The sequence below is a fragment of the Ailuropoda melanoleuca genome, chromosome 20 (genome assembly GCF_002007445.2).
Source record: "Ailuropoda melanoleuca isolate Jingjing chromosome 20, ASM200744v2, whole genome shotgun sequence".
Classification (NCBI taxonomy): Eukaryota; Metazoa; Chordata; class Mammalia; order Carnivora; family Ursidae; genus Ailuropoda; species Ailuropoda melanoleuca.
In genome coordinates this window covers 7926504-7938257 of record NC_048237.1, presented here as the reverse complement: position 1 = coordinate 7938257, position 11754 = coordinate 7926504, and the positions used below count along the sequence as shown (strand labels likewise).

Here is an 11754-nt window from a genome sequence, read left to right as displayed (position 1 = left end):
CGGAGCCCGATGGGCTGGATCTCACAACTCTGAGATCATGACCTGAGCTGAAACCAAGAGTCAGATGCTTAACTACTAAGCCACCCAGGTGCCCCTGCAGTATATACATTTTAAAGCTGAAGAATCTGAAGCATCAATAGCTTTACCCAGATTGACCCTGGGTGGTCTGGGTCAACTTTTAGCCACTAATCTATATCACCTTTTTAACAATTTTCTATGAACCTTTTGTGAGTACTTCACCACTATCTAAATAAAGATGGAGAAAAGCATGTTTCATACTGCAAAAAGAAAGTTTTTTTGTTTTTTGTTTTTTACTGAATTTTGGAGCAGTGGAACTCTCTGGGTTGATACCAAAGCTCAACCCTAACACATTTTTTCACCATCTGGAAATGTGGCTCAGCTTGTCCTTACCCCAGAATGCCTGGTCAGCACAGCAGATCTATCAGTGTCTGCAGAAGGGGAAAGTTCCCACTCCTCAAGAGTATGTCAAGGAAAGAGTGATTCAGAAGATAGTGGGGGGGAGCACAGGGAAATGCAGTAGCAGGTAGAATTGGGTGTAGGAAACTAGTGCTTTGAACAAATGCAGAAAGGAATCTCGGAACCCATCTTGGAATCACTGCGAAGGAGTGGTCAGCAAAGAGTACATTGGAGTGGTTTCAAGTCAGGGAAGAGGGCCTCGAGGCTTCTCTCTCCACCCTCAGAGACCCTTTTCTGGGTCTCAGAGTGCTATCAGCTCACAGTCTCCCACCTTCCTAGCATTCTAAAGTTGAGAATCACGTCTGGAGACCCCTTAGCCAAATGTCAAATTACTGATTTACCTGTGAGTCTGTTTCTTCCCCCTGGTAACACTTAATGTTGTCAGCTGTGCCAGCTAACTCCTTGATCAAGAAAGAGCAATCTAGGCTCAGTTGCGTCACCTTTATTTTCCTCTTGGAATTCTAAAAAGGGATGGTTCCCGAGTCTTCTCCTTCAGCTGACTCTTTTCACAACTCACTTCCCATCAGGCCAATTTGTTTTCCCACTTTATCCTAAAGAACTCCAAGGAGGGAAGCTAATAAAACCCATTTAAGGCAGAAGTTGGGTAACTACAGTCATTAGCGTCTCTGAAGTTTTTTCCCCCTTCTGTGTATTATCACCATCAAGGCTAGGCTGATGTTTAGCAAAGAGCACCTGTCAAAACAAAAGAAGAGTTTCACACCTCACAATTTTAAGCCCCAGGTAAGAAACTCAGCCTGGTGGATCGGCAAAGAGGAAGACATGAAACCTGAAACTCTAAGACTTGGAGAAGAGTTAAATGAGTTTCCTCTGGGTACCAACAGGCTTTTGTTTAACACGATTAAATCCTCTTTGTTTCATTACAGACATCCATTCGAAAACAAACAGTGTGATCAAGATAAAGGCCTGGAGCAGCATTCTGTTTCTTTTTCTCCTCTTTTTCTCAGAAAGCTATCACCACCTCTCAGTGGACAGGCTTAAAGGAACTTCACGGGCTCACGGAAAATTGATGCGCTGAGCTAAGCAGGTGTACGGGAAAGCTTTGCGCTGCAGGGTTAGGGAATGGGAAAAGTGTGAAGCACTTATGTCCATGACCAGATCGAGTGATAAGAGGACCGGCTTCCTTTGCTGTCTAATTAATTGTCTTTCTTTTCAAAACATGGTCTTTGATTTCAAGAAGCACCTGAAGAAGGTAAGACCTAGTCCTAGTACAACAACAACTGAAAACTCAAATGGGGGCTGAGGGTGGGGGGTGGGAGTGTATTGCGCGGAAGGAAAAGAACTGAGAGGGGGGCGGAGGGACGTGTTCCGGAGTCAGTAACCGAAACAACAAAATATCCAGTCAAGAAACGGCCGTCAACTGAATTCTATCAGGGATGCAACAAAATGGAAAGTGGTGTGCATTTCCAAGGCAATCCTTTCTATATTATTAAATTGCTTATTTTATTGTTGTTAGGCAACACTCTTTTTTTTTTTCCCCCGAAACAAAACATGGACATTGTCAGTGTAACAGCTATACTGAGCTGACAGAAGCTGGGGTCATCCATATACACATTTTAATTACCTCTTTTCAGTCAGGAACATCATTAGAAGTTTATTATTACCAGCCACTATCTTGTGATCTTAATTGGCTTCCTTCACAGACGACACCATGAAGCCAATGGAGAGGCTCTGGCAGCCTCCCAGAGATAGTGACCAGATCCGTGACACTTTATACTGAGACTGTCTTCAGCTGAATAACAGCCATCAGTTTAAGTTTTAATGCTAGACATGAGGTGGAAGCTTCTTTTAACACCTGTATGCAGAGATGGTCCTGATTCCATGGTGTTGAAAAACACACGGGGAAGGAGCGACTTTTCACACACCTTTGTTCGGGTTACAGAGACATTATCTATACGTAGGAAGGGGACATGCCAAGCAGCCAGTTATTCCCTGTGGCTCCCTTGGGTCCTGGTAAAGTGGAAAATCATAGTTTGCTTACCAAAGGGAAAAATTTGGATCCAGTTGACGTGAAGATTGAATCTGCAGCATGGGCCATGGTTATCTGGCTGCGTGCTACTCAGAAAGTATGGAAACACCCTTAAATTAATAGTTTGCATTAATAACACTGGGCCTGAATCAATAATAGTTATTAACTTGGTTTCCAAAGCATTTGCAATCATGTTGGGGGTAATGGCAAATTTTGAGGCAAGGGGAAGAGAATGATTATGGAATAAACATATTGTCATGTCCTGTGGTGGATGAGAAAAAGGAAAGTCTTCTGTGAATAGAAGTGTATCTTTCTTTTTGTGAAAGGAAGATAAATAAGTTCAGATATGTTAAAAACTGGGATTCAGTCTATAAGACCAGGCTGAGGATTTCTGGGATACCTTCTTTTTATAGTAATTATATTATTATATTACATTATTGATTCCTGGCGCTTTGGGCCATTCTTCAGTCATATATATAGAAATGGAGCTAAGTCACAAATATTCTAGCTTTGGGTAATTATCAAATCTCAGTAAAATTTTGAATTCCACCAGAGAGGAAGAAAAACAAGTAATTGTAAAAAGCTACATATATCAGTGGGTTACTTAATCAGAATAATAATGATTGGAAAGGCTGTTTCTATCTTTACGGTGAAGATTCAAAAGATATTGGTATTATCTATATATTCCTGACTTATTCTTTTAAAAAAGATTCTTGTCATTCATCATGATCTGCAGATGTAAGGAATATATCTACAGCAAATATTGCAGAAAAAGACTAGTAAATGGGTAGACTCTTAGGAGTAAAATTGTCCACTCAGTGAAGTGAACTAGTATAGACATTAAAGTCTTTGGAAGAAACATCAGTCCACTTTGTTATCCCTCCAGAGGTTTGGTTATCAGAGGATTAATACATCTGCTTTCTTCCCGACAATTACTCTACAGTGACCCGGAATGCATAGGCTGGTTTTCCAGGACTTGATATTTCACTTTTTACTAGCACTCAACCGTCTGATCGTAGGTAAATATTATGAAATTAGAAAAATATAAATGACAAAACCAACTTCATCTTATGGAATTCCTGGCATATGAGGTCGTGTCATGCTTATTCATATGTATCATTTCTATGCCCTATGTATAGGTTTACATTTTAAAATGTGTCTCAAGACTTGACATTGATATATTCCATCTACAAATACAGCTGAATTCTCAGTGAGAAGGATCTTGGAATAAAGAAAAAAACGTGGATGAAAAATTCAAATCACCATAATTAGTATGAGACAGCTAAATATGGTTTAAACAACACAGCGAAATGGGGACTAAATAAAATAATTCTTCTCTTCCTTCATTACCGAGCATCACCTCTTGGCGGCTCCACTTCTGTGACTGGAATGGTCATCTCTGGGCCTCCAGAAAAGGTTTCCTTCTCATTCTCATTTTTTGTTTACCTGATGGATTTCCTCTTTTAGGGAGACATGACAATTAGCTTTACATTTCAGCTGCTTTACTGTATTGAAACAGGACGGTGAAAATACAGCTGTTTCAAACATACTGTGAGCAAAAAGGCAACAGAATCTTTTTAAGAAGAGTTATCAAAATCAGGGTGCCAATCACTTTTAGAAGCAGGGTAAAAATTACCTGCACTTCAATATTTATATTTATTATAAGAAAAAAGTTTTTTTTGTTTTTTGTGGGTTTTTTTTGTGGAAAGAAGGTGCAGAAAAGGGCATAGTATTAGCTAAATATTGTACCTTAGAACATCAGTCATTTCCTTCTCAATAGTACTGAAAGGGTCTAATTTATAAGTTTTTCCATCTCCCTGTTATGCTGGTTTGTAAGTTCTGACACTGCTACTGGTATGTTAATGAGAAGCTAGCGTTCCATTAAGAGAAAACCATATGCTCTGCTGCCTACTGTGAAAGAGAAAGCATGTAATGTGGCTGTTGCCTTAGTAACACATTAATTCATTTTGTCAGTGTTGGCACAGATCATTTCATTTATAAGAAAACAAGTATAATAGTTTACCACATCTATAATATTTACAGTGTTTCTGTTACAAAACAGTGACAAAATGAGTTTAAAAAATAGAGTTGGTATAATATCATTAAAATATGGAATTTGTGGTAAAATTTTCCCTGTAAAAATGAAAAAAAAATCAAGATTGGTGTAAAATTCCTCTTCACGATCCTACTTAAAACATTTTAACACCAAACTGTTTGCTTTTTAGCATATTTGTATTATACTAATAACGTGCGTCTGCTGCAAAAAATTTAGTCCACGGAAGACACAAGTGCATTAACAGTTTTTAATGAATGCTAAACAAAATATTTCATACAACAGTTTTGTTAAATTACAACCATTATAAACCTAATCGTATGCTAGTGTGTTACTCATAACAAGACTAAACATTTATCTAGTTTTATCTGTTCTTCCAGATGTTTATTAGTATTCTAGCACTCCTAAAATATTTAAATTAAACCACTCCATTTTCTCATGTGAATGCATTTTGGGTTTTATTCACAGAAAATCTAGTCACATGTATATCTAAATAAATATAGAACACTGTATATGCTTTATGCACAAGTGATACTTAATGTGAATTGAGATAATCCAAAAGCATGATAAAGGAGAGAAGTGATTAGGGGAAAGACAAGTTCCTGTTTATTAAAGTCTGCACCTGCAGCAGGATATCGGTTTTACCATCCTTAGGGTATTCCACACCTGTAAACACACATTCTTAACAACAAACATTTTGCATCTGTGATGTTCACCTACCTTCTTTAACCAATAGAAAGGGACCCATGTACAAGATAGCAAGCAACTATCATTTACCAGTTTATGTAGTGATTCAAGGTTTGTCATTTCAAAGGAAGCATTTATACATTTACGTAAGTTATACAGATGAGTGCAAAGCACTGCAGAGCTGGCCATCTAAGTAATGAATGGCCAATTATACTTTCAACATTAAGAAATACCTCCCTAAAGTGCTGGTGTTCAATGGGTTCATCCAAAGCTTCAAGAACCAAATGTGGGTGTTTTTGTTTTTGCTCTCCTGACTATATTCATTGCAGTGCTCCCAAGGTTGATGGGATTCTTTCTAATTAGAACCCAAGACCCAAGAGTACTTTTAAGAGTCTTCTTTGCAGACCTGCAATGCGATTACTCTGGGAAATACTTAAGAAAATAAAATTTATGATTAGCTTTGATGAAAATGACTTTAGTTTTAACTTCATAATATCTCTGCTTTGATATGGGTAAAATACTTTGAATGGCTACATCACCAGAAGAGAAAATATAACCAAACATCAATGTGATTTTATATGATAGGGAATTAAATGTCTCTGAAATGTAATCATATCACATTGACTCACCCAATGAAAGTAACTTAATGAAGTATTTTATCTAATTCATATGTTTTTACTTATTAGTTTGTGGTGCTTGAAAAAATAAGCTGTAAACTTTTCAAGATCCTTCTTTCAACTCGAGCTATTTCTATCAATATAACTGGTTTGTCAGCAGTTAAATGGCACCATATTTACACTTTAAGTACACTAAATTATGGGTAGCTTTATAAAAAATTCACTGATTAAACTTACTATAATAATAAGATATGCATTACTAGGACTTTCGTTAAATAAAAAAATTATCTTGTGGTATATAGGACCTCAAATTTTAAAGCTTTTTGATTTTAACAGTTTCTTGTTATTCATCCCCCCATTAATTAATGTATTAATCAATGTAAGATTAGATAGAAAATAAGATGTAAACTGGAAAACATACATATATAAGCTTATATGTGTATATATATTCACACATATAGTTTTATGCTATTTAATATGTTTTTAAATTTTTCCTTGATAAATAAAACCACATATTTTATATCTAATATTATCCTAGTGAAACCTCTCAGTATTTTCTCATGATGATTTCCAAAATCCACATTTAATCCAAGAGCAAAGAAAGCAAAGTAAACTATTGTACCCACATGATGATGAAAAAAAGATGAAATAAAAATTCCCAGAAAAAATGATTTATTATGTTTAGATATGTTATATACTGTAATCAGGTTAACTATCCTTTCCTCACTAATGCCATCAGTTGTGTTTGCTTTATTTCCATGCAGGAATATGAGGAATCAAGAACGACAGTCATGAAGGCCAACTATGTTCAAGGTCAGCTTCATGTATGTATTTGTTAACATATTTGAGTCTAAGGAGTTCAACTCTGATAATATTAAATTATTATGTTGCTTCACAACTGCTTACTCAAAATGTTATAAAATATTCTGTATTAATAATACTTATAATCACTATTTTGAAATGTATATGAAATATCAATACATATCAAGTATAAGTAGATATTTTTGAGCTGTTTGAGTATTTATTTAAGAACTATAAAGGGACATAGAGTAAATGTATGAAAAACCAACATTAAAATATTTTTTAAGTGGCACATGTCAGATAAACATGTCATAAATACTTGTTGAATAAATGAGTGAACGTAAAATACGTAAGTATACTTGCATTCATACCAAACTTCTAGTCACATACTCACTAAATTTGTGGTATTCACGATCTTACTGGTGGAGAATTTTGATTATAAGACTGTTAAAAGTAAGGATTTAAAATTTAGCAGTAGCTAACCAGGCTGAGCTTTTGGAGTGCCTCTTTTATGAAGTAAGGTTTCAGTCCAGTTGAAGTCAATGGAAATTTGCTCAGTGTTGGAAACGGAGGGACAGAATTAAATGACCTCTCAAATCCTTTACCATAAAATTATATTAAAATAGTTGTACAATAAGAATGCAAATTTTAATAGCTATGAAAAGATATTTTAAACTGAGATGTAATTTTCTATTGTCATAATTCATTTAATTTAACACAAAGTATTAAATGATTCAAATAATAAACTTTAAATAGTTGAATAAAGAAAATATTGGTCTAGTGCATTAAGGGTATAGAGAGAAATATATCGGAATAAGGATAATGGTGTGATTTGGGCTCTGTTCTTTTCTGGGAAAAATTCAGATCTCTGTTTTAAGTTTTTCTTATATATTTTCATATATATAATACTTCCTAAGTAAGTGTGGAAGATATAAAATACATGCTATAATATTTTAAAAGATTTTTGTAATCTTATTTTATATTTTTCCCTCGAGTAATACACAAACAGTTTTTGGCCATTAACTTATTTCTAACTAGCCCAGTGATTAAGATACACTAAAATATCTAGTCCTGGGATATTATTTTCTAGGCTTAATTCATATGGTATAGGAGAGCATATTACAGCATATGTGACTCAAACTTTTATGATATAATTAGTATATAAAAAAGCTTTATTCAGAAATATTAGAAAACTGCGTAGTAGTGTCTTATATATTTCAAGTTTACTTAAAGAGAACATGTTGGAGATAGAAATTTTCCTAAGTTAATGCCAAGATTGTTCAAAACACACACCATGCATTTTCTTGAGTTTTGTCTCCTTTTTAACTTTTGGTCACATTGATAAGCAGCCCAACTTAGCGGTATATTCAGAAGTTGTAATCATATCTGAAGATGGACTTTTTACTTACAGGATCTTATGTGCTAGCCAATACAACAGGGTTTTCCTTTTGTTTGTTTGTTTTGCTTTTTCCTCTTAAATACAGAGAAAGAAACTTGTGCCTCAAAAAGGAAGACTCTTGTGGGGAACAAAAGTGTACTAAATAAAAGTACACATTATCAAATTTGAATTTTTTTCTAGAAAATAAAATTTGGGCGTATATAAAAAACACTTTTCTAAAAAACTAGATCCCTATAAACTACATCCTATTGTGATAAAATTGAAGAATATTTCATAAACCAAGAGTATCTACTAAGATACTAATATCAGAACTGGAACTCTCCATCTTTAATATAGAAATACTACTTGCAGAACTTTACCATGATAATTTCTCATTTGTTTATCAGTAAAGGGTAGTATAATTTTTTTTTATAAATCTCACTTCAACATTCATGCTGAAAAACTCTAAAAAGAATATAATGGTACTATTCAAAGTAATAAATAATGATTTCAGATTTGGCATACAAGGAGTGCTTGACCCATGGCCTCACTCAAGAGTTAAACATAAGAATCTTGCAAGGTGGGTTCTCTGATTTGTGCAAGATTAATATTCATAAAATGACCACCTTTTTTCCCATTTCCTATTTGTTTGAAGATAGATCTCCAATTTTTCTGCTCAGTTCACTCATGCTCCACGAGGGTAGGGATTTGTCCTCTTCATCTGTGTATTCTTTATAGGAATAAGTTTATAGGAATAAGTCATTGCTCACTAAATGTTTGATGAACCGAAACCCTATGATAGGTGAGTTTGTCCTTCCTTATTAAGATGATATTATACTTTGTGTTAAAGTATTTATTAAATTTGTAGGAACAACTAACTTCATAAGGTAAACTTGGACAAAATATAATTCCCTTTCTTGGTTTTTACTACTAAATGTATAAGCAATTTTAGCTATCATTGCTTTAGTAAGTTGTCAGTCTACGTAATTTTTTTTTTAAGTAGATTCCATGCCCAGCATGGGGCTTGAACTCACAACCCTGAGATCAAGAGTCACATGCCACCACCAACTGAGCCAGCCAGGTGCCCCCAGCATACAAAATAATATCCAATGGACTGTGTATTTTAGTTTGAAGAAATACAGAATGCTGTGTCTCATTCTAGAATAGGCAAGTAATCCATACTCATACCGAATAATTTTCAAAAGTTAACTTTGACATATAAGAAGTCTTTGATATATATTTTTATTCTCAGTGTTCCTCAATGTACTTGTAAAATATTTAACTACACATAGGGAAGTTTCCATTCAATTGAGCATTGAGCTTACTGAGTTACATGTTAATTCCAAAAAGTTTAAATTATTTAGTCAAGATTATAATTTAAATTCTACTCAGAATTCACAGTTTTCTACCTGTTTAGATTATTTCTAGATACAGCTAATTTAAAAAATTATAATCTTAAACTTGCAATATTGAGTACAATATGGTAAGAGTGATGAAGTAAATAAATCTATATGAAAATTCTAAAACATTTTCCTTTCACCTTTTGAATGTTTATTTTATTTTCTTGTTATTAAGCTCTCATTTCTTGTTATTAAGCTCACAATAAGTTATTTTACTGAATACAATACCATATATGTACAAGTCGATTATTACTTAATAACAGAGTAACTCATTGAGATTATTTAAGTTTGCTAAAGTTATTTTCTAAGTTTATCCTTAAAACAGATGCAGAACACAATATTATCATAAAAATTCTGGAATTTGGGGCTTTGTCAAGGTGCTAGTGGGACAAATATATACCACCTTGGTTTTGTAAGCCATGGGTATTTTGGAAAGTTCTATCTCACAAATAATTACAAGCTAAAATTTGGAGCTTTCTACATATATAATATTATAATGAAGAAGAAGGAAGAGGAAGAAGCCAAGAGAGAAGAAGAGAAGCAGGCAAGAGGAGAAGGAGAGAAAGGAAGGGAGGAAGGAAGAAGGATGGAGGAAAAGAAGAGCGAGAGGGAAAGGGGGTGACATACTGAAATTTTCCTGAATGAATGAACAAAGGTTGAAATAGAAAAAGCCTGGAAATTTAGAAGGTGTGTGTGTATTTTTGAGAAAGAGATTGACTAAAGGTAAGTTTGGTTATGTGTTTAAAATTTGAGAGAGGGATGAGGGGGCAAGGAGAATGCATCAGGGGCCCAGTTCTCTTAAGGAGATAGAGAGAAGGCGTGAGGCACAGAAGAGCCAACAGGTGGCGCCAATGGGTTGAGGCAGTTGAGTTTTTTGGCAAGTACAGCCTGGTCAGTTTGGAATTAGGAGGAGGAAAAGACTGAAAATCTTGCATGGGATACCTATCTGTCTTGAAGAAAGATTAAACACAGAGTGATTTCTCTATTACAGAGTAAAAACAAGCAATTAAATTTATTCAACAGATAATTATTGAGCACCAACTATGTATCACATACTGTTACAGGCCTTGGAACTGTAATAGTGAGCAAAGAGACATAGCCTTTTGGAGTTTATAGTCTAATGAGGCCAATAGCCAGTACTTATGAATGCACCATCAAATAAACACGTAAATATAAACTGTGATAAGTTGTTTAGAGGAAATGAACCAGGACAGAAGTGTGTTGTTTTATTTTTTATTATTTGTGTGTGTGGGGGGGTGTTTATTTTTATTTATTTATTTTTTAAAGTAGGTNTGAATGCACCATCAAATAAACACGTAAATATAAACTGTGATAAGTTGTTTAGAGGAAATGAACCAGGACAGAAGTGTGTTGTTTTATTTTTTATTATTTGTGTGTGTGTGTGGGGGGGTGTTTATTTTTATTTATTTATTTTTTAAAGTAGGTCCTATGTCCAACATGGGGCTCAAACTCACAACCCTGAGATCAAGAGTTGCATGCTTTACTGACTGAGCCAGCCAGGTGCCCTAGGAGTGAACTGTTTTATAACACATATGCTATACTTGTCCTATGGGTAGCAAAACTTCTCTGTGGAAGTGATGTTTGAGCTGGGATGAGATGAGTGAACAGAAATTAGACAAAAGGTGATAGAAGAAAAACGGCGCAGGAGAACCCTAAAACAGGAAAGCATTTAGTGTGTTTGTGGGACTAGGCAAAGGCCAGTGTGTTCCAGAATTTTCTGAGAGGAGTGGTTAGACCCAAGATTGGAGAGGTAGACAAGGAAGGTCAGGTAGGGGCTTTAGGCAACATTCGGATTGGGCACTTTATCCTATGAGTCACAGAAAATGGTCAAAAATTCCAAACTAATGTCTTATTTCATCATATTTGTGCTTTCAAAAGATCACCCTGATTGTGTGATTTAGAGACAGAATTCAGAGTGTGTGTTTGGGGGTGGGGAGCAGCAAGGGGTGGTAATGGGTAGTAATGATTTGGAGGCTATTATAATAACCTAGACAAAAGATGATGGTATCTTCATCTAAAGTGGTATGGGGAAGGTGGAGAGGAGTGCGAAGATTCAAGATATATTTAGGAAGTTAAATTTACAAGAATGGCAATACATTGGGCATGGGAGTTGAGGAAAATGAGGATGTCAAAGGCTACTCTTGGGATGGGGAACCTTTTCAAATATCTTAACTGACAGTTATTTTCTCACATATTTTCTGCAGTGTGGTTTGAAATTTACACATGATTGTATATTTAAAGAACATGATTATTTGCAAGGGATTCCCAAATAGAAGATCACATTGCATTGGTAGCTCTGCAAAATATGTTGTCTATTTCCAAAATGGTGCAAA

At 35.0% G+C, this 11754-nt stretch overlaps 1 long non-coding RNA gene across 1 annotated transcript in view; it reads left to right on the top strand.

Moving 5' to 3' along the window:
* Positions 1-3521: 3521 nt before the first annotated feature.
* Positions 3522-11754, top strand: part of LOC117797221 — a 58586-nt gene continuing 50353 nt past the window's right edge. Inside the window, exons 1-2 of the long non-coding RNA XR_004622136.1 lie at positions 3522-3880; positions 6586-6645. This is a non-coding gene — a long non-coding RNA (uncharacterized LOC117797221). The remainder of the gene's footprint in view (positions 3881-6585; positions 6646-11754) is intronic.